This window comes from Martes martes (assembly GCF_963455335.1).
Source record: "Martes martes genome assembly, chromosome: X".
In the NCBI taxonomy this organism is placed as follows: domain Eukaryota; kingdom Metazoa; phylum Chordata; class Mammalia; order Carnivora; family Mustelidae; genus Martes; species Martes martes.
Window position 1 is genome coordinate 74,648,511 of NC_137897.1, and position 20,474 is coordinate 74,668,984.

Here is a 20,474-nt window from a genome sequence, read left to right on the forward strand (position 1 = left end):
TTAGGGATTATAAAGTCTAAGTGGAGCATTTTGTGTAACTTTTAAGCAGAGAGCATAATTTCTGAGAAAATATATGCAACTCCAGAATGTTTGAGAGAATGTGGGAGGATAGATTTCTTATCATTATAAGAAATTGCCAGGTAGGCAAGACTCATATTAAGTTTCGAGTATATAAAATTTCAAAGTGGAAATATTTGTTGAACTCTCAAAATATGAGAGAATAGTCATGAAAGTGATTCTTAATATTAAGCCAGCATTTAAAGAAGACACAAGTAATTGAATGATCTTTTTTAACACTTGTGTCACAATTATGATATTCTCTTGTTAGTATAACTTGTTTAAAGAAGAACATTATAACAGTTATTACTACTAACATTTCAGAAAACTCTACATTCTATTAAGATTTGTTTTGGGCAATATCTATTTTTATTTATTGTTTTTGCAGATATATAATGCATAAGAGAGTCAATCTCTATGTCCTGCATAAAATGTCATAGTTCTTATCCTCTAGAACTTGGTATTCCATTGAGGACAAAGCAAAGTTAAAAACTAAAATAGTTAATAGAAAAAAAATAAAAATAAATAGTCCTTTAGCTCTTTCTGGATTCATAACTCAATAGTGCAGAATTTTCTTTAAGTATTTTAAAAATTTAATAATATAAGAAAGCAGAAAATATAAAACTGAAGAATAAGTCTACTAGAGAAAGTGTGTTGAAGAAAGTGGTAAAAGAGAATACTGAATCTGCAGATTAATAATAATACAAATACTTTAGCTGACACATAAGGGTCTAGAAGATAATGGCAGCAGTATTATCTACATTATTACAGAGCTACAAGGCAGTGAAGGAAAGAAGATCAGAAAAATTTTTGCTGATAAGAAAAGCCTGAAATAGGTTAGAAGTTAAATTGTGGATGTCTTAATCACCCAGATATTGGCTGTGATATCAGTGATATAAAAGCACACTCTACAAACAGCAAAGATTTCCTCTTTTAAATTATATGAGATGAAAACTTCCAATTTTTAGGGGGAAAGAATTTATCAGTTGTGATTAAAATGCTGAAATTTTTATCATGTAATATGAAGAGTTGTGTGAACATAAAATAAAGCACATCCTGTGATTCTAAAGAAGATGATTTTGAGAAGATATTGGGTTGTCTTTTGAGCTTTCAAATGTATTGCATCAGGATTTCCGTAAAAACACAACTTAATTGATCTTTAAGATGAAAAGGGTAAAATACACCAATATAATTAAGTAGAAATGCAAGAAGTTGCATAACAATTCACATGCTTTTTTAAAATTTATTTAATTATCAGAGAGAAAGAGAGAGCAAAAGCAAGGGGAGCAGCAGGCAGAGCAGGCAAAGGGAGAAGCAGGCTCCCTGCAACCCAAGGAGCCTGATGCAGGACTCGATCCCAGGAGCCTGGGATCATGACCTGAGCCAAAGGCAGCTGCTTAACCGACTGAGCCACCCAGGTGTCCCTCACATACAGTTTTTAAAAATAAATTTGTTAGAACAATTGGAAGATCTATCAAAAGCAGAAGGAAGTTAAGAAAGAGGGAAATACATACATATATATGTATATGAATTTATATATAATATTAAACTGCTGAGAATATTTAAACAATAAAACATTTGTCAAATATATTTTTAATGTACATATTTCTGCAAAAAGTTAAAATAGAAAAAAAAAGGATTAGGGAAGTGACAACAGTTTTACATAGAGAACATGATGCATTTTTTTCTTAAGATTTTGATTATTTGTTTGCCAGAGATAGAGAGTGCACACAAGCAAGGGGAGCTGCAGGCAGAGGCAGAGGGAGAAGCAGGTTCCCTGCTGAGCAAGGAGGCCCAATACAGGATTCCATCCCAAGGTTCTGGGATCATGACCTGAGCCAAAGGCAGACACAACCAACTGAGCTGCCCAGGCACTCCAGAACACAGCGCATTGTTTTGCAATCTTTAACAATAAGAAATTGGGGAGAACAATTTAAAAATTAGTTTTTCATACATTTTAGTGCCTATAGTTTCAGACTATGAATGTAATTTACATATATGCCATAAGAATAAAAAAGGATTCCTCTTCAGTGGTGAAATCTTTATTCTACTTGAATGTTTCTGGGGAAACAACAGAGCTTCAAAATACATGAAGCAAAAACTGTCAGAACTAAAAGGAGAAATAAATAAATCCCTAATTATGGATGAAAATTTCAACATTCCTTTTTCTGTGAGAGAACTAATAGAAAATTGAAGAGCTATGTAACACATGCAGTCAACAGAATCTAATTGTTTTCTGTAGAGGAGTTACCTCCCTACACACACACACACACACACACACACACACACAGAATACACATTTTTAAAGTGCACATGGAACATTAATCAAGATAGATTATATTCTAGTTTTTAAACTAAACCTTAACAAGTATTTTAAAAATAAAGTAATATGAAGTATGTTATCTGACAAAAATGAAATTAAGCATGACATCACAACACAAAGATAATGGGAATGTCTCAAAATACTTGGAAATTCAAGAACGAATTATTATTACTTCTTATTATTCCATTCATCAACAAGGAACTCTTAAAGGAAATCAGAAAATATCAAGCCAAATGGGATGTAAGCATAATATGTCAATATTTGTGGGTCACAACTAAAGCAGTGCTTAGAGATAAATTTATAGTACTAAATGCTTGTATTAGAAAAAGAAGAAATTTCTAAACTAAAAATCCAGCTTCTTATTTAAGAAGTTAGGAAAATAAATCCAAAGTGGGCAAAAAGAAGAACGTGATAAATATAAGACAAAAAGGGGCACCTGGGTGGCTCAGTGGGTTAAAGCCTCTGCCTTCGGCTCAGGTCACGGTCCCAGGGTCCTGGGATCTGAGCCCCGCATCAGGCTCTCTGCTCAGCAGGGAGCCTGCCTCCCCCTCTCTCTCTCTGCCTGCCTCTCTGCCTACTTGTGATCTCTGTCAAATAAATAAATAAAATCTTTAAAAAAAAAGGTAAAAAAAAAATATATATATAAGACAAAAAAAAACAATAAAATTGAAACTTGGAAAATAACTGAAAATTAACAAAAGCAAGCCAGTTCTTTGAGATGATCAATACAATTTATAAAATATATCAAGACTGAAAAAACACAAAGAACAAAGATATAAAGTGGAAATATTAGGAATTAAAGAGTGGGTATCACTACATACTCCAAAGATGTTAAAAGGCTAATAATAAGGGAAACTACAAACACTATGAGCATAAATTCAACAACTTATATAAAATGAACCATTTCCTCAAAAACTGTAACTATCTAAATTCATTCAAGGTTAAGTAGGTCACATAAATCATAATATGACTATTATGTTTTTTGAACTGGTAGTTGAGAACTTTCTTAAATCACTAGGTCTAGACAGTTTCATTGACAAACTCTAAAATCCTTGAATAAATAACAATTTTATGTAATTTCTGCCAAATAATAGAATAGGAGGAAAATTTTCCCAATTCATTTCATGAGGCCAGTATTTCACTGATGCCAAGGCCAGACAGAGAAAACTACAGAATAATGGCTCTCATGTCCACAAACACATTAACTTGTTTGCTAACATTTTATTTTGAGAATGCAAATATGGTCAAATATTCGAGAATCACACTATAATTCATCTTATTAACAGGGTACAGAAAAGAAAACAACATGATTATATCTATTGATGCAGAAAGAGCACTTGACCATAAATTAATGATAATAAATGTAACATTCAACAAACTAAAAATATAAGGGGATGTCAACTTGAGAAGATGCATCGAGACAAAAATCTACAGCTAACCATAGTACTCAAATTTGAAGAATTAGATGTTTTCCTCTTAAGATTAAAAACAAGGGAAGGATAACTGCTTTTTCCACTTTTATCATAATGGAAATCTTAGCCAGTATGATAAGGCAAGAGAAAAAAATAAAAGACATAACTATAAAAACGTAAAAGAACAAAATACGTATAGATTAGAAAGGAGGAAATACAACTGCCCCTATTGGCAGATGGCATGATTGTGTGGATAGAAAACTCCTATGAATCTATTCAAAAAACCTAGAACTAGTAAGTGAATTTAACAAAGTTGCTGGATATGTGGTCAATGCATAGAATCAATCATATATTTATATACTAGTAACGTACAATTAGAAACTGAAATTTGAAATATATATATATATGTGTGTATATATATATATGTATACACACACACACACACACACACACACGCACATATATATACACAGTGGATTGTAGTTCCATAGATAAGTCTTTCAAAAAAGGGAAAAATTAGATGCAAATTTAGCAAAACATGTTCAAGGTTTCTATGCTGAAAATTACAAATGGTGAAAGAAATCAAAATCCTACATAAATGAAATGCAATGCTCATAGATTTGAAGCCTCAGCATAGTAAAAATATCAAGTCTTCCCAAATTGATCTATATACTGAATGCATTTCTGATAAAAAATTCAGAAAGAATATTTGGAGATCAAAACAAGATGATGCTAAAATGTGTATAAAAAATAGGGGCGCCTGGGTGGCTCAGTGGGTTAAGCCTCTGCCTTTGGCTCAGGTCATGATCTCAGGGTCCTGGGATTGAGCCCCACATTGGGCTTTCTGCTCAGTGGGGAGCCCACTTCCCCCTCTCTCTCTGCCTGCTGCTCTGTCTGCTTGTGATCTCTCTCTCTCTCTGTCAAATAAATGAAAAATAAAATTAAATTAAAAAAATAATAAAAGAGCTTGGATATTTAAAACAATTGGAAAAGAATGAAGTTGAAGGAGGCACACTGGCCAATTTTAAGACTCAAATTTATGTTGTTTGAGTAAAGGAATGAATACATAGATCAATAAAACACAATAGTCTATAAATACACCCACATGATTTTTGATATGAAGGCAAATATAAAACTATAGACTTTTAGAACAAAATAAGGAAAAAAGACCTATATGACCTGGGGTATTTTTTTTTAATCTGACACTGAAACTGGAAAGAAAATGCATAATTATAATTATTATTTGTGAAGTGTTTCATAAACATTGGTAAATTAACTTTTTTATTTAAATTAATTTATTTATTTTAATAAACATATAATGTATTTTTATCCCCAGGGGTACAGGTCTGTGAATCGCCAGGTTTACACATTTCACAGCACTCATCATAGCACATACCCTTCCCAGTGTCCATATCCCCACCCTCTCCCATCCCCCCTCCCCCCAGCAACCCTCAGTCTGTTTTTTTTTTTTTTTTTATTGAGTCTTTTATGGTTTGTCTCCCTCCCAATCCCATCTTCTTTCATTTTTTCTTTTCCTAACCCCCCAACCCCCCCACATTGCATCTCCACTTCCTCATATCAGGGAGATCATATGATAGTTGTCTTTCTCCAATTGACTTATTTCGCTAAGCATAAACCCTCTAGTTCCATCCACATCATCGCAAATGGCAAGATTTCATTTCTTTTGATGGCCGCATAGTATTCCATTGTGTATATATACCACATCTTCTTTATTCATTCATCTGTTGATGGACATCTAGGTTCTTTCCATAGTTTGGCTATTGTGGACATTGCTGCTATAAACATTCGGGTGCATGTGCCCCTTCGGAGCACCACGTTTGTATCTTTAGGATATATACCCAGTAGTACAATCACTGGGTCATAGGGTAGCTCTATTTTCAGTTTTTTGAGGAACCTCCACACTGTTTTCCAGAGTGGTAAGATTTTATTTTATTTGACAGACAGTGATCACAAGTAGGCAGAGAGGCAGGCAGAGAGAGAGAGGAGGAAGTAGGCTCCCCGCCTAGCAGAGAGCTCGATGCGGTGCTATATCCCGGACCCTGGGATCATGACCCGATCCGAAGGCAGAGGTTTTAACCCACTGAGCCACCCAGGTGCCCCGGTAAATTAACTTTTAAATACAACCGTAATTAGTAACTTCAGCGCCTTCTAGGAAATACTAGAGCCATGTGCTAACACTATAAAGAGCTTCTTGTTCTTTCTTGTCCTAAAACAAAAATTACATGAACATCAAAACTGGAACAACAAATGCTAAACACAAGGAGAGACTTTCCAGATATCTGACAGTAATTTCTTCCTTCCCTTCCTTTCTGCTTTATGAACAAAATGAAATGTGAATATTGTCAAAATGTAGACAGCTAGAACCAGATAAATCTAGGTGCTTAAACAATTAAAAAAATTTTTCTCAACTTTTGTAGCAACATGGACAGGACTGGAAGAGATTATGCTGAGTGAAATAAGTCAAACAGAGAGAGTCAAGTATCGTATGGTTTCACTTATTTGTGGAGCATAACAAATAATATAGAGGACAAGAGTAGATGGAGAGGAGAAGGGAGTTGAGGGAAATTGAAAGGGGAGGCGAACCATGAGAGACTATGGACTCTGAAAAACAACCTGAGGGTTTTGAAGGGGTGGGGGGTGGGAGGTTGGGGGAACCAGGTGGTGGGTATTAGGGAGGGCACAGATTGCGTGGAGCACTGGGTGTGGTGAAAAAACAATGAATACTGTTACACTGAAAATAAATAAAAAATTTAATTAAAAAAAATTCTCTTTTTTCAATGCTTTCTTTTTATCCTTTTTCAACAGTAACTTCAGACCTTCAAATCCTTTTCAGCAAATAATTTATAGAGGATTCATTCAAAGTTCCCTTTCCATCTTACTTTAAATTCTTATCTTTGATACTGTGTGCTAGGAATACTTCTATGTATGAGACCGCAACTCTGGCATTTACAAAATGAGATAAAGTTTACAGTCTTTGGAAGAAAATAGTGCAATTAGATATATTCACCTGCTCAACTTTATGACCTTATCAGAAATATTTTCTCTTTTCTTTCTCTTTTTACAAATAAGTATTCATTTACTATCAGTGCTATTACAACTATTTTCAACTGTTGAATTGACCTTTCATTTTATAAACATCAGTAAATCAACCATTAAAAAGCAATGAAAATTTGTAACTACAATTAATCATGAAACAGAAACAGTCTGGAGAGTAACATATTATTGATCACAAACATATTCAGAGTTTTCCATGGCATTGTATCTGCTGGCTGCAGGAAGGCACTTCAATACTTTACAGCCCAGAGGTTGAAGATATCAGATTTCAGGCTGAGTAGGAAAAAAAAATCCATGATTATGAGGATATATATATACACATATATATATGTATATACATACATATATATGAGGATATATATATATATGAGGATATATATATATCCTCATATATATGTATGTATATACATATATACATATATAATATGTACATATATACACACACATATATGTACACACACACATATATATACATATATACATATACATATATACATATACACGTGTGTGTGTGTGTGTGTATATATATATATCCTGGATATTTCTGATTTATGAATATATATCTCCTGTTATGTCTACCTTTTTTAAGACCAAAAGTTAAGTTCAAATAGCCAAGAACTCAAGTAAGTACTCACTGCAAGTCCTAGTAATTTGTAACAACTATTTCTTCTCTATATTTTATTATTTATCTTTGAGATTCCTTCATTCAGTGCCAGAATTGTTTCTCAATTATTCATCTCTGTTATATTAGGTTTACTCAAGTATACATAAGAACTTGCTCACTGAGTGGCAAGCAGAGGGGCGAGGGAGAAGCAGGCTCCTGCTGAGCAGAGAGCTGGACAGGGGGCTTGATCCCAGGGTCCTGGTATCATGACCTGAGCAGAAGACAAACCTTTATCCAACCAAGAGGGCCACCAAGGTGCCCCTCTTAAATACCTCCTTTATCAAGCTTTCTTCTTCACCTGACTCATATCCACTTGAAAAGACAACCTAAAAACCACAATTTATTTGTGAGTGCTCTTATTAATAACTGATATATGTATTATGTGTCAGTCCTTGAAATAAACCTTTTATTCACGGTCTCATTTGACACACACAGCATATTTTTTATAATATCATTACTCTATTTCTACAGGCAAGTAAAGCAAATTTCAACAGTTATTCAGTGCCTGAAGTTTCAAACTCTGATATGTCAATTTCCAAAACCTGTGTATATCGTATTTCTTTCTTGTAAATATGGAGCACTTTTCTTTTCCTTCCTTCCTTCCTTTCTTTCTTTCTTCTTTCTCTTTCTTTCTTTCTTTCTTTCCTTCCTTCCATCCTTCCTTCCTTCCTTCTTTTGTATTTGGCTTCTGAAATATCAGAAGGGGCTTCCACTGGAAACGGGAGAGTATAAAATGTATCTTTAAAGTCAACATAGCATCTTATTGACCATTGAAGTTTTATGACTGTGTTATGTTCATCTGGGCTTAAAATTAGTTTAGATAAATATCGAGGTGTTCTATCACACAAACATAGTCTAATATGTATTTTACATGGGAATAAGAGAGAAAATCAAATCTTCATTGAATGACAAGAAATAAGGAAAACAAAAATACTTTGTTCTTAAGGTATATTTCTTCACAGAATTTCCAGGGACACACACACATACACAAAGACTCCTTAGACATTCCCATGCAGGTGTACAGGAATTATGAGTCATGCTCTGCATATTTGGAAAATAAAAAAATTTTAGTGATCTGCCTATGACTGATTGAAAATAAAATTTAAAAATATACTGATTCCATGTAACCTTTTCTGACCAAGAAACAAGGCTCTTCCATACCTAACCCTTATCATTTCCAATGTTGTCTTTCCAGATCAGTTCCACAAAGACACTCACAAAAGTCCTCTAACTGCTCTCTCTATATTCACAGTATCCATAATTCAATGCATCTTTCACATCAATGACAGGTACAACTTCCTAGAGTATTATGATAATTGTATCTCTCTCATGTTTATGATCCTTGTGTGGAATTTTCTTGCCAATCAAAGAAAACATTTTATTATCTTTTGGACTCTGAAGGAATCTTAGAGATGATATACTCTGCCCCTTCTTATTTGCCAGATAGGAAAACTAAAGGTGGAGGGAAAATTATGCTAGGATTTTTTTTCTTTTTTTTTAAGATTTTATTTATTTTTTCAACAGAGAGAGATCACAAGTAGGCAGAGAGGCAGGCAGAGAGGGAGAGAGGAGGAAGCAGGCTCCCCGCCAAGGAGAGAGCCCAATGCGGGGCTTGATCCCAGGACCTTGGGATCATGACCTGAGCCGAAGGCAGAGGCTTTAACCCTCTGAGCCACCCAGGGGCCCCGGATATTTTTTTTTTCCAAAACTCTCTGTGGGATAGAACAAGACATTTAATGGTGTCTTGTCACTTAAAAATAATATACAAATTAAATATTCAAAGTCTCTTGTGAATCAAACATACTTTCCCAATTCCATCTATTGTTATTCCTACATATTACAGCCCTTCATGAATGTACATAGAACTTTCTTGCATAAATTTATTTGCTTATATATTTTCTTTTTTTCCTCTGGTTGAATTAGTTTTATTAGCTTCTGAACGTCTATCAATTGGTATTTTGTAGAAAGGTATGTAATTTAAGTGGGTCTTAACACAGTACTTATTTTTTTTAAAGATTTTACCCACTTATTTGACACAGACAGAGATCACAAGTAGGCAGAGAGGCAGGCAGAGAGAGAGAGGAGGAAGCAGGCTCCCTGCAAGCAGAGAGCCCGATGTGGGGCTCGATCCCAGGACCCTGAGATCATGACCTGAGCCGAAGGCAGAGGCTTTAACCCACTGAGCCACCCAGGTGCCCCAGTACTTATTTTTTTTTAACTCAAATTGGCCTGTTCAAAATATAACTTGTGGATCCTCTAGCATATTTTCTATTGTATTTTTAGTCATTGATTATAAAACAGCCACTCTTTCCAATTTCAGATTGAACACTAGTATTGATCATTAAATTTGGTAGACTATCTCATTTACTAATGGTCATGATAATTTTCAGCCTCTTAAAGTATAGACTCATTTTATCTTGTGTTTACACTCTGTCTCTTCTGTCTAATGGTAAACTTCTTGAACACAGGTTCTGATCCTTGTACATGTATGTTTCCTTTGCAACACTTAACATAGCACATTGCATATAATAGATGCAAAATAAATATTTGTAGAATGAATGGATACAATAATGAGTAAATTACCAGGAATTATCAGGGGTTCTTTGTACTTATTTTATGTGAATCCAAAACATCCACATATTTAGAATATCTGGATAGTTGGCATCAAATAGTAAAACATATGTATGATTAACATAATTTCTTTTACATTTCATCTGGATGCTTTGGTATTGGTAAGATGGCTGAACTCTCTCAAAACCATACTATCACTTTGGTGTTGGTTACAGTATTTTTAATTTGATTGAATAAAGAGCCCCATTTTAAGGCACAACTATTCAATGAAAAACACAAGAGGAGTCAATTTTCCACAAACTGCATCAGTCAAATCTAAGTAACAAACACAGTTGTATGTGTGCACGTGCAAAAATTTTCTTTCCATCAGTTGGAACTTTTGGAACACATTTCAATGAACCCCTAAGCACATGTTGTGATGTTTTCTTTTTATTGCAATGCTCAGATGGGTTATACATCAGCCATCAACAATCTGTTTATGAAAGAGGGAACACTCCGGGAATTGTCAGTAAGATTGTCTTCATATCAGTGCATACTAATGAACATTTGCAGTTCAATAAAACTGCTGGAGTGTGCAAAAGTGGAAACTTAATAATATATTTCTTTTTCTTTTTGGAAAGGATTTTTACTTACAGGAAATTGTAGAGAGACTAGACAATCATATTTCATACTACTATGAGTAAATATTTGAAGAGGAAAAAAGCACTTAAAATAAAAAGAAAGAATGCACATCAGAAACATACCCTGAAAACATAAAATATTATGATATATTAAAAGAGTAAAATGTTGGGGCACCTGTGTGGCTCAGTGGGTTAAAGCCTCTGCCTTCAGCTCAGGTCATGATCCCAGGGTCCTGGGATCGAGCCCCACATCAGGCTTTCTGCTCAGTGGGGAGCCTGCTTCCTCCTCTCTCTCTCTCTCTCTGCCTGCCTCTCTGCCTACTTGTGATCTCTGTCTGTCAATAAATAAATAAATAATCTTTTTTAAAAAGAGTAAAATGTTAACAACTTCTCATGTTGCAAACATGAAATTCAGCAATTCTTTATTCAAAACTATTTTCATGACTACATAAACTTACATGCCACTAAATTTTCTTTAAAGTGTATTTCTAATATATTTCTATATTTACAAGTTGTGCTTAACATGCTGAAATTATGATATTAATCAAGGTTTTCTTCTTTGGCACATATTAATGAGTGAGACTTTAAACCAAAGCTACAGTATTTGAAATGTGTATGTAAGGGGGAAAACAGGTGGCTGTGTGTATGTGTGTGTGTGTGTGTGTGTGTATAAAATGCATCTTTTTTTTATTCCCTCCTAACTTCCATTATGTTTGTAAGCATTGACCTTTATCCTTGGTCCAAGTCAGAGTTAAACCGTCACAAATTCTGTGGGGTCATTGTAATTTTTATTTTAAATTGTTAAATACTGACAAATCACAGATAATACAAGATGAAATGGTGATCAAGCTGTATTGCTCTGGTCACCTCATCTCTGGTCACTTTGTAAATAAATATATATCTATGTATTGACATATTGCTATATCAACATAGATAGATATAGATAGATATCTTGCAGATTTTCTAACATAGTTATTATATTCTATAAACTAAACAAATGAAGTAATGGCTTCCACAAAATTACAGCCTTCTTTTTGCTCTTCTTTGTTAAAAGTAATTCCAAATGATCAAATATTCATAAACATTAATATTTGTTTGATCATAAAAATATTAATAAATTTCTCTTGTTCCCTAAAGTTTTATATATATATATATAAAGTTATATATATATATATATATATATATATATATAATGATATTTTTTAGTTGCCAGTTTAAAATAATGGCTGTTTGAATTATAAACCTTGGTTATTTCTGAATCACTATTTTTCAGAGTTTGTGTCTAGTTTCTGGATCTTTGTACTACTCTTCCAGTTATACGCAAAAGTAAGGTTACAAGTGTAAGCGTGAAAATGATTCTAAAATACAATCTGTTTGCCCCTTTTTTTAAACTTCAATTTTTATTTTTTTTTAATTTAAAAAATTTTAACATCAACCTCAACATATACCTGAGCCTGGCTTTGGATTTTGTTTTTGTTATTCTAATATTTCCTGGTTTCTGACCCTGATCTGTTTCTTGGGTATGGTGCTTATGCTTTCCTGTATCTTACTCTTAATATAGTTCTATATTCTCAGTTTTTATCATAGCTTCTACCATTTGTTTAAGACCTACTGCTTGTAGACTTATTGAGACAAGCTGAAAATGTGTTCTGTATCCTGTACGTTTTCTAAATATATCATAAAACAATACTGAATATTTATATAACCTTTTATTGTCAACTTTTGAAATAAACATTATGATCCCATTCCCCACTTCTTATTCCTATTTATGGGCTACATAATATGAGGTATTTGGGCTTTTTTAAACTTACACCCAATTGTTCTATAACTGGATATAGGATTTCTTTCATCTGATCAAACACTGGTTATAATACTTTTTTGTTAGCAATGTTTCTCCTTTTTCTAAGTAGGAAAGTTAACATATTTAGCCTCTGGAAAGAAAGAGTATTAAACATTTTTTGTTTCTTTTGCATTTAAGGAATTATTTATACACAAAAACTTAGAATTTACTTCAATTAATTGTTACAGTTTTATATGCCTATGTAATGAACACTCAAAATAAGATTACCCCAGAAAGTTCTCCCTTGCATTCTTTGGCCATCACTGCCACTCTCACCCAAAAACCACCACCTTATAACACTATAGTTAGTTTTGTCTGTGCTTGACCTTCTTATAAAAATAATCATACAGTATGTATTCCTTTGAGTTTGACTCCTTTATCTCTCTCAATATATATAATATATGTAATAATATATATAAAATATGCAATACATTACAAATATACATATAATATATGCTATATATGTATATGTAATGCATTTTATAATATATAATCATATATGTATACATTGTAAGTGTACATATAATATCTATATAAATACATATATTAAATATACCTTAATATATGTTAAACACATGAGATCTACTCCTAATACATGTTTAAGTATATAAAACAGTTTTGCTAATTATCTGTACATTTTTGTAAAGCAGATCTCTAGAACTTTTTCACCTTGCATGACTGAAACTCTATAGTCACTGAATACACTCCATTTCCCCCCCACCAGCTCAGCCTTTGGCAATCACCTCTCTACCTTCTGTTTCTATATTAGATACTCTGTTTCTATATTAGATACTTCATATATGTGGAATAATACAGTGTTTGTTCTTCTGTGATTGGCTTATTTCACTTAGCGTAAAGTCCCCAGGGTTCATTCATGTTGTGGAATATGACAGAATATTCTTCTTTTTTTAAAGAGTAAATTATAGGGGCACCTGGGTGACTCTGTGGGTTAAAGCCTCTGCCTTCAGCTCAGGTCATGGTCCCAGGGTCCTGGGATCGAGCCCCGCATCCGGCTCTCTGCTCAGCAGGGAGCCTGCTTCCCTTCCTCTCTCTCTGCCTGCCTCTCTGCCTACTTGTGATCTCTGTCAAATAAATAAATAAAATCTTTAAAAAAGAGTAAGTGATAAATAATATTCAGTGTACACACACACATACATGCACACACACACACCATGTTTTCTTTATTCATTCATCCAGTGATGGGCGTTTAGGTTGTTTCTATTTCTTGGTTATTGTGAATAGCACAACAATGAACATGGCACTACAAATATCCCTTTGAGATCTTGTTTGCAATTCTTTTGTGTAAATTATTGTAAGAGAGGTTATTGGATCATGTGGTATTTCTACTTTAATTTTTTGATGACCCACCATGCTGTTTTCTATAGTGGCAGCACCATTTAACACTCCACAAACAATGTCTAATGTTTGCAACTTCTCCATATCCTCACCAACACTTGTGATTGTGTGTGTGTGGGGGGGGGGGTGTGTTTATAATGGCCATAATAAGATGTGTAAAGTGATACTGCATTGTAGTTTTAATTTGACATTCACTTATCATTAGTGATGTTGGGTACCTTTTCATGTGCTTGTTGGCCATTTGTGTATCTTCTTTGGAGGAATGTCTATTCAATTATTTTATCCATTTCTTAAATTATTTATTTTTTGTTAACTGAGTTGTAGGATTTCATTACATATTTGGATATTAACCCTTTATTAGACATATAGTTTGCAAACACTTTCTCATTCTATAGGTAGAATATTTACTCTCTTGATTGTTTTCTTCACTGCACAGAAGCACTTTAGAGTTTCCACTTCCCATTTTCTTTTCTTTCTTTCTTTCTTTTTTTTTTTTTTTTGTTGCCTGCACTTATATTGACATATACAAGAAGTCATTGTAAAAACCAATTTTATGACTATTTTCTTTATGTTTTCTTCCAGGAATTTTGTAGTTTCAGATCTTCTGTTTAAGTATTTAATCCGTTTTAAATTAATTTTTGTGTATGGTGTTAAATATGGGTTCAACAACAACAACTTCTTCTTCTTCTCCTTCTTCTTCTTCTTCTTCTTCTTCTTCTTCTTCTTCTTCTTCTTTTTCTCCTCTTTGCATTTGGCTGTCTAGTTTTCCCAATATCATGTATTGAAGAGACTCTCTTCTCCTATTGGGTCATCTTTGTACTCTTATTGAGATCATTTGAATATATTTGTGTGGGTTTATTTCTGGTCTCTCTATTCTGTTCCATTAGTTTATGTATTTGTTTTTATGCCAATTCCATACTGTTTTGACTACTCTAGATTTGTAATATATTTAAAGCCAGGATAAGATGCCTGGGTTGCTCAGTTGGTTAAGCATCATTTTGAATCAGGTCATGATGTCAGGATGGTGAGATCAAGTCCTGTGTCAGGCTCCAAAATGGGCATGGAGACTGTTTACAATTCTCTCTCTCCCTCTCCCACTGCTCCTCCTCCCCTACTTGTGTGTGTATGCTCTAAATAACTAAATAAATAAAGCCAGGAAATGTGAGGTCGCCATCTTTGTTCTTCTTCATTAAAATTGTAGTTGTTAATCAGGGTCTTTCATGGTTCCGAATGAACTTTAGAATCATTTTCTCTAATCTGAAAAAAAAAAGTCTTTGGGATTTTGCTAGAGATTATATTAAATCTGTAGAATGCTTTGGGTAACACAGACATTTTAACAATATTAAGTCTTCCAATCCATGAACATGAAATGTCTTCCCATTTATTTGTGTCTTTAAGTTTAGCATTGTTTTATAATTTACAGTGTAAAATTCTTTTACCTCCTTGGTTAAGTTTATTCCTAAATATTTTATGTATTTTTCATACTATTATAAATAAAATTATTATTTTTAATTGTATTTATTTGTTTGAGAGAGAGAGAGACAGACAGAGTGAGATAGCATGAGAGAGGATGTCAGAGGGAGAACCAGACTCCCCGTGGAGCTGGGAGCCTGATGTGGGACTCAATCCCAGGACTCCAGGATCATGACCTGGAGCAGGCCATGATTGGTTAAGGGCAGCCGCTTAACCAACTGAGCCACCCAGACACCCTAAAATTATTTTCTTAATTTCATGTTCAATTAATTTTTTATTTGTGTATAAAAATGCAACTAATTTTTGTGTTGATTTTCTATCCTATAATTTGCTGATTTTCTTTATCGTTTCTATTTTTTAGAATTACTAGTGTTTTCTACATATAACACCAGGTGAGAACAGAGATAATTTACCTTTTCCTTTCCAATTTGGGTGTCCTTTATTTCTTTTTCTTGACTATTTGCACTGGCCAGGACTTCCAGTACTTTGTTAAGAGTGGGTATCCTTGTGTTGTTCTTGATTTTTAAGAAAAAGTCTTCAGTTATTACCATTAAGCATGATTTTAGCTTTTCATGTGTGACCTTTGTTATGTTCAGCTAACCTCCTTCCATTTAGAATTTGTTGAGTGTTTTTATCTAAGAAGTGCATTGAATTTTGTCAGATACTTTTTTCTGCCTCTATTGAGATGATTTTTTTTATACTTTGTACTCTTAATGTGATGTATCTCACTGATTAATTTTTGTGGTTGAATCATCCTTGCATAACAAGGATAAGTCTCACTCGGTTGTAGTGTATGATATATTTAGTGTGATGTTGAATTAAGTTTGTTATTATTTTGTTGAAAATATTTGCATGGATATTCATCAGGTATATTGGCCATTTTTTTCCCCCTTGTAGCGTCCTTCTCTGGTTTTGATATAAGCCTGATGCTGGCCTCATAAAATGAGTTTGGAAGTGTTTTTCCTCTTACAATTTTTGGAATAGTTTGAGAAGGATTGACATTAATTTGTCTTTAAATATTTGTCAGAACTCTCCAGTGAAACCATCTGGTCCTGGACATTTATTGTTGAGAAGTTTTGATTGCTAATTTGATCTCCTTATTTGTTATATGTCTGTTCACAATTTTTATGTCTCCAATAATTCAGTCTTGGTAGGCTCTATGTTTCTGGGAATTTATCCATTTTTTCTAGGTTATCCAATTTATTGTCATATAATCATCAAAATAATACCTTATAATCCTTTTTATATCTGTAGCATCCATGTAATATTTCCTCTTACATTTCTGATTTTAATTATTTGAGTATTCTCTGTTTTTTTTTTTTTCTCAGACTAGGTAAGGGTTTGTCTACTTTATAAATGTTCTCAAAGTACCAGCTCTTCTTTTTTTATTGTTATAATTAACATATTAGTCTCAGGTGTGCAACATAATTATTTGATATTTGTATATAATGTGAAATAACTGCCACAATATATCTAGCTAGCATCTATCATCATACACAGTTATATTTTTTCTTATGAAAAGAATTTTTAAATCTATTCTCTTGGCAACTCCCAAATATGTAACACCTTATTGTTCACTATAGTCATTATTCTGTATGTTACATCCCTACTACTTATTTACTTTACAACTGGAAATTTGTACCTTTTTAAAGAATATTTTATTTATTTATTTGACAGAGAGTGACCACAAGCAGGGGGAGTGGCAGGCAGAGGGAGAGGGAGAAGCAGGCTTCCCACAAGTGGGAAGCCTGATGTGGGGCTTGATCCCAGGACCCTAGGATCATGACATGACCTAAATGCAGACACTTAACCAACTGAGGCACCCAGGTGCCTGGAAATTTGTACCTTTTGACTCCTTTCACCAACTTTGCCCACTCCAATACCACCCTCTGGCAATCATCAATCTGTTCTCTGTATTTATGAACTTATTTTTGTTTTTGTTTTTATTCCACATATAGGTGAGTTCGTATAGTATTTGTCTTTTTATGGATGATTTATTTCATTTAGCATAAAACCCTGAGGTTTATTCATATTGTTGCAATGGCAAAATTTTATTTCTTATGGCTGAATATTTACAAAATCATAATTTCCTTATCAATTCATCTACCCATGAACATTTATGTTGTTACTACCTCTTAGCTATTGTAAATCATAATGCAAGAAACATGGGGGGTATATATCTTTTCAAATTAATTTTTTTGTTTACTTGGGATTAAAACTCAGAAGTGGAATTCCTGGATCATATAATAGTTCTATTTTCAATTTTTTGAAGAACTTTAAAACTTTTCCACAGTGATCACACAAATTTACATTTCCATTCTCACCAATGGTGCACAATTATTCCCTTTTCTCCACATTCTCACCAACACTTGTTCTTTCCTCTTCTTTTTTTTTTAATAGCCATTCTAATAGGTGTGAGGTGATGTCTTATCATGGTTTGATTTGCATTTCCTTGAAAATTAATGATGTTGAACACCCTAAAAGGGGAAACCTCATTTAGATTCAGGTTAACAAGTCAGACCCTCAAGCAGCAGCTTTAAAAGTCCCATGAGAGACTATGGACTCTGGGAAACAAAAAGATGGTTTTGAAAAGGAGGGGTTTGGGGGGATGGATGAGACTAGTGATGGGTATTAAGGAGGACGCAGATTATATGAAGGACTGGCTGTTATACTCAAACAATGAATCATGGAACTACATAAAAAAACTAATGATGTACTGTATGGTGATTAACATACATGATAAAAAATAAAAATAAAATAAAAGTATGCAAATATATATAATCCTGAGGGGCTGGAAGCATAAGCCCCACTGGCCACCAAAGCCAGGTAATTTGGAGGTGCTCCCTAGGCAGCAATCACAAAAATTGGGACTCCAGATGAGTTTATGGCATCATACTGGGAAATAATGTTGAACCAGAGGAAAGCAGAGATAAGAGCACCAAGATAGTGTCCACAGCCTACATTTCTTGAGAGCAGCTCCATGGGTCACTGAATATGTGCAAAACCTAAGCTTGTTACCTCAGTCCAAAGCTCCAAGACAAGCAAAGTGGCTTAATTCACAGAAATACTAAGAAGTGTACTTCAGTGTGCTGTCCGTGCAAGACACAGCTGGGGCTGGTAAGCTGCCAAGAATCATCCTTCCAGTTGCCACAGTCCTTTGGGACCAAGAATGCAAGCTTCTTTGTTCACTGAGGCTAAGTGATTGAGGAGAATCCCCTAGGTGTCAACCATAAAACCCAGGCATCAGACAGGTATAAAGCTCCCCTCCAGGAGACAGTGATACCCTTGAGCACAGCAGATGGTGAATGGAAAGACAGTACCTGCCCTCTGAGGTTTTTGCAAAGGATTATAGTTAGTCCTTAGATGTGTGTTAAATTAAAGATTTCCCTTTTTCCACAGCAATGATAATTAGCTAATAGGCTTCCTTCAAAGAAAGAATGAACTTTTGGCCCTGTCGACTTTTGCTGTGCCTGGGTATTGGTAGTTATTTAAGAACTTTTTCTCCATTGGTTACAGTCTTGTGGAACTCTTGAGCATAAGCCCTACAGGCCACCAGAGCCAGAAGATATAGGAGTTCTCACTGGCAATGATCACAAAAATTGGAATGTTAGAGAAGTGTACGAGTTCTTAGCTGGGTGACACTGACTATCACAGTCTCATGTGGCCAAGAAAACATTCCCCCACCCTGAACTCCAAATCCAGGTGATCAAGAGGCATCATCTAGACAGTAGCCACAAAAATTAGGGCACCAGATGCATGTAAAATCTTCTTCCTGGAGTATACTGGTACTCTGGAGCCCAGAAAAGGAAGAGCACAAAAATGTCAACACTAGTCCCTGTCTGCAAAAAGTGTTCCAACAGGTTCAGATATGTGTTAAATTAGATTCCTGCCCCTCAGGCTAAGGTTTTAATATAAGCAGGTAAGCCCCTTTCACTTCAAGTCTGGGTATGATTGTCTACCTTTGATCTGGGCCCTGGAGCAGGATAGTACAAATGCATGAATGGATTAAAGAGGCATTTTTGAGATCACTACAGTCTGGATCTCAGGATGTGAGCACCATTGGTTTTCAAAATGAGAGATTGTGGGGATTTACTTCTCAAATGGATGTCCTAAAATTTAGGGTGCCCAATGTAGAGTCTGAATCATTTACCCCTCTGAGACAAGCTTCACATTTTGAGTTTCCTCTTGAATGTGGGTTGCTACACCAAGGATGTGTTTTATTGCAAAATTATGTCCCAGCTTCTATCCACTTTCATGTGGTTTTCTTCTTGTTTGCATTATGTTTAGTCATCATTCAGATAGTCTTTAGGTTTTCTTTTTCTTAAGGTTATATTGTTTCATATACAGATATAGACTCTGATCATAGGAGAAATACGTTGAGTTCAGTATCTTTCTACATCACTATCTGGAACTGGAATCAAATTCAGAAAGGCCATATACAAAAGACACACAGCTTGTATCTACAATGGGGAAAAACTGAGAGTGTTTCCCTTAACGTCAGCCTTAACGTCAGGAACAAGACAGGGATGTCCATTCTTACCACTGTTGTTTAACATAATACTGGAAGTCGTAGCCTCAGCAATCAGACAACAAAAAGAAATAGAGGACATCTAAATTAGCAAGGAAGAAGTCAAAATTTCACTATTTGCAGATGACAGGACATTTTATGTTGAAAACCTAAAAGATTCCACCAAAAAATTGCTAGCACTGATGCACATGAATTCAGCAAATTTGCAGGATGTAAAATAAAGGAAAAGGAGTCTGTTGTATATCCATACACTGATAATGAAGCAGCAGAAAGAGAAATCAAGGAATAAATCCCATTTACAATTGCACCAGATACCATAAGATAGCTAGGAATAAACCTCACTGAAGAGGTAAAAGATCTGTACTCTGAAAACCATAGAACAGTTATGAAAGAAATTAAGGAAGACAAATGAAAAAAAAAATCCATGTTCAGAGTTTGGAAGAAAAAATATTGTTAAAATGTTTATCCTACCAAAGCAGTCTATGTATTCAATGCAGTCTTTATCAAAATAACAGTGTTTTTCACAGATGTGGAACAAAAAATTCTAAAATTTGT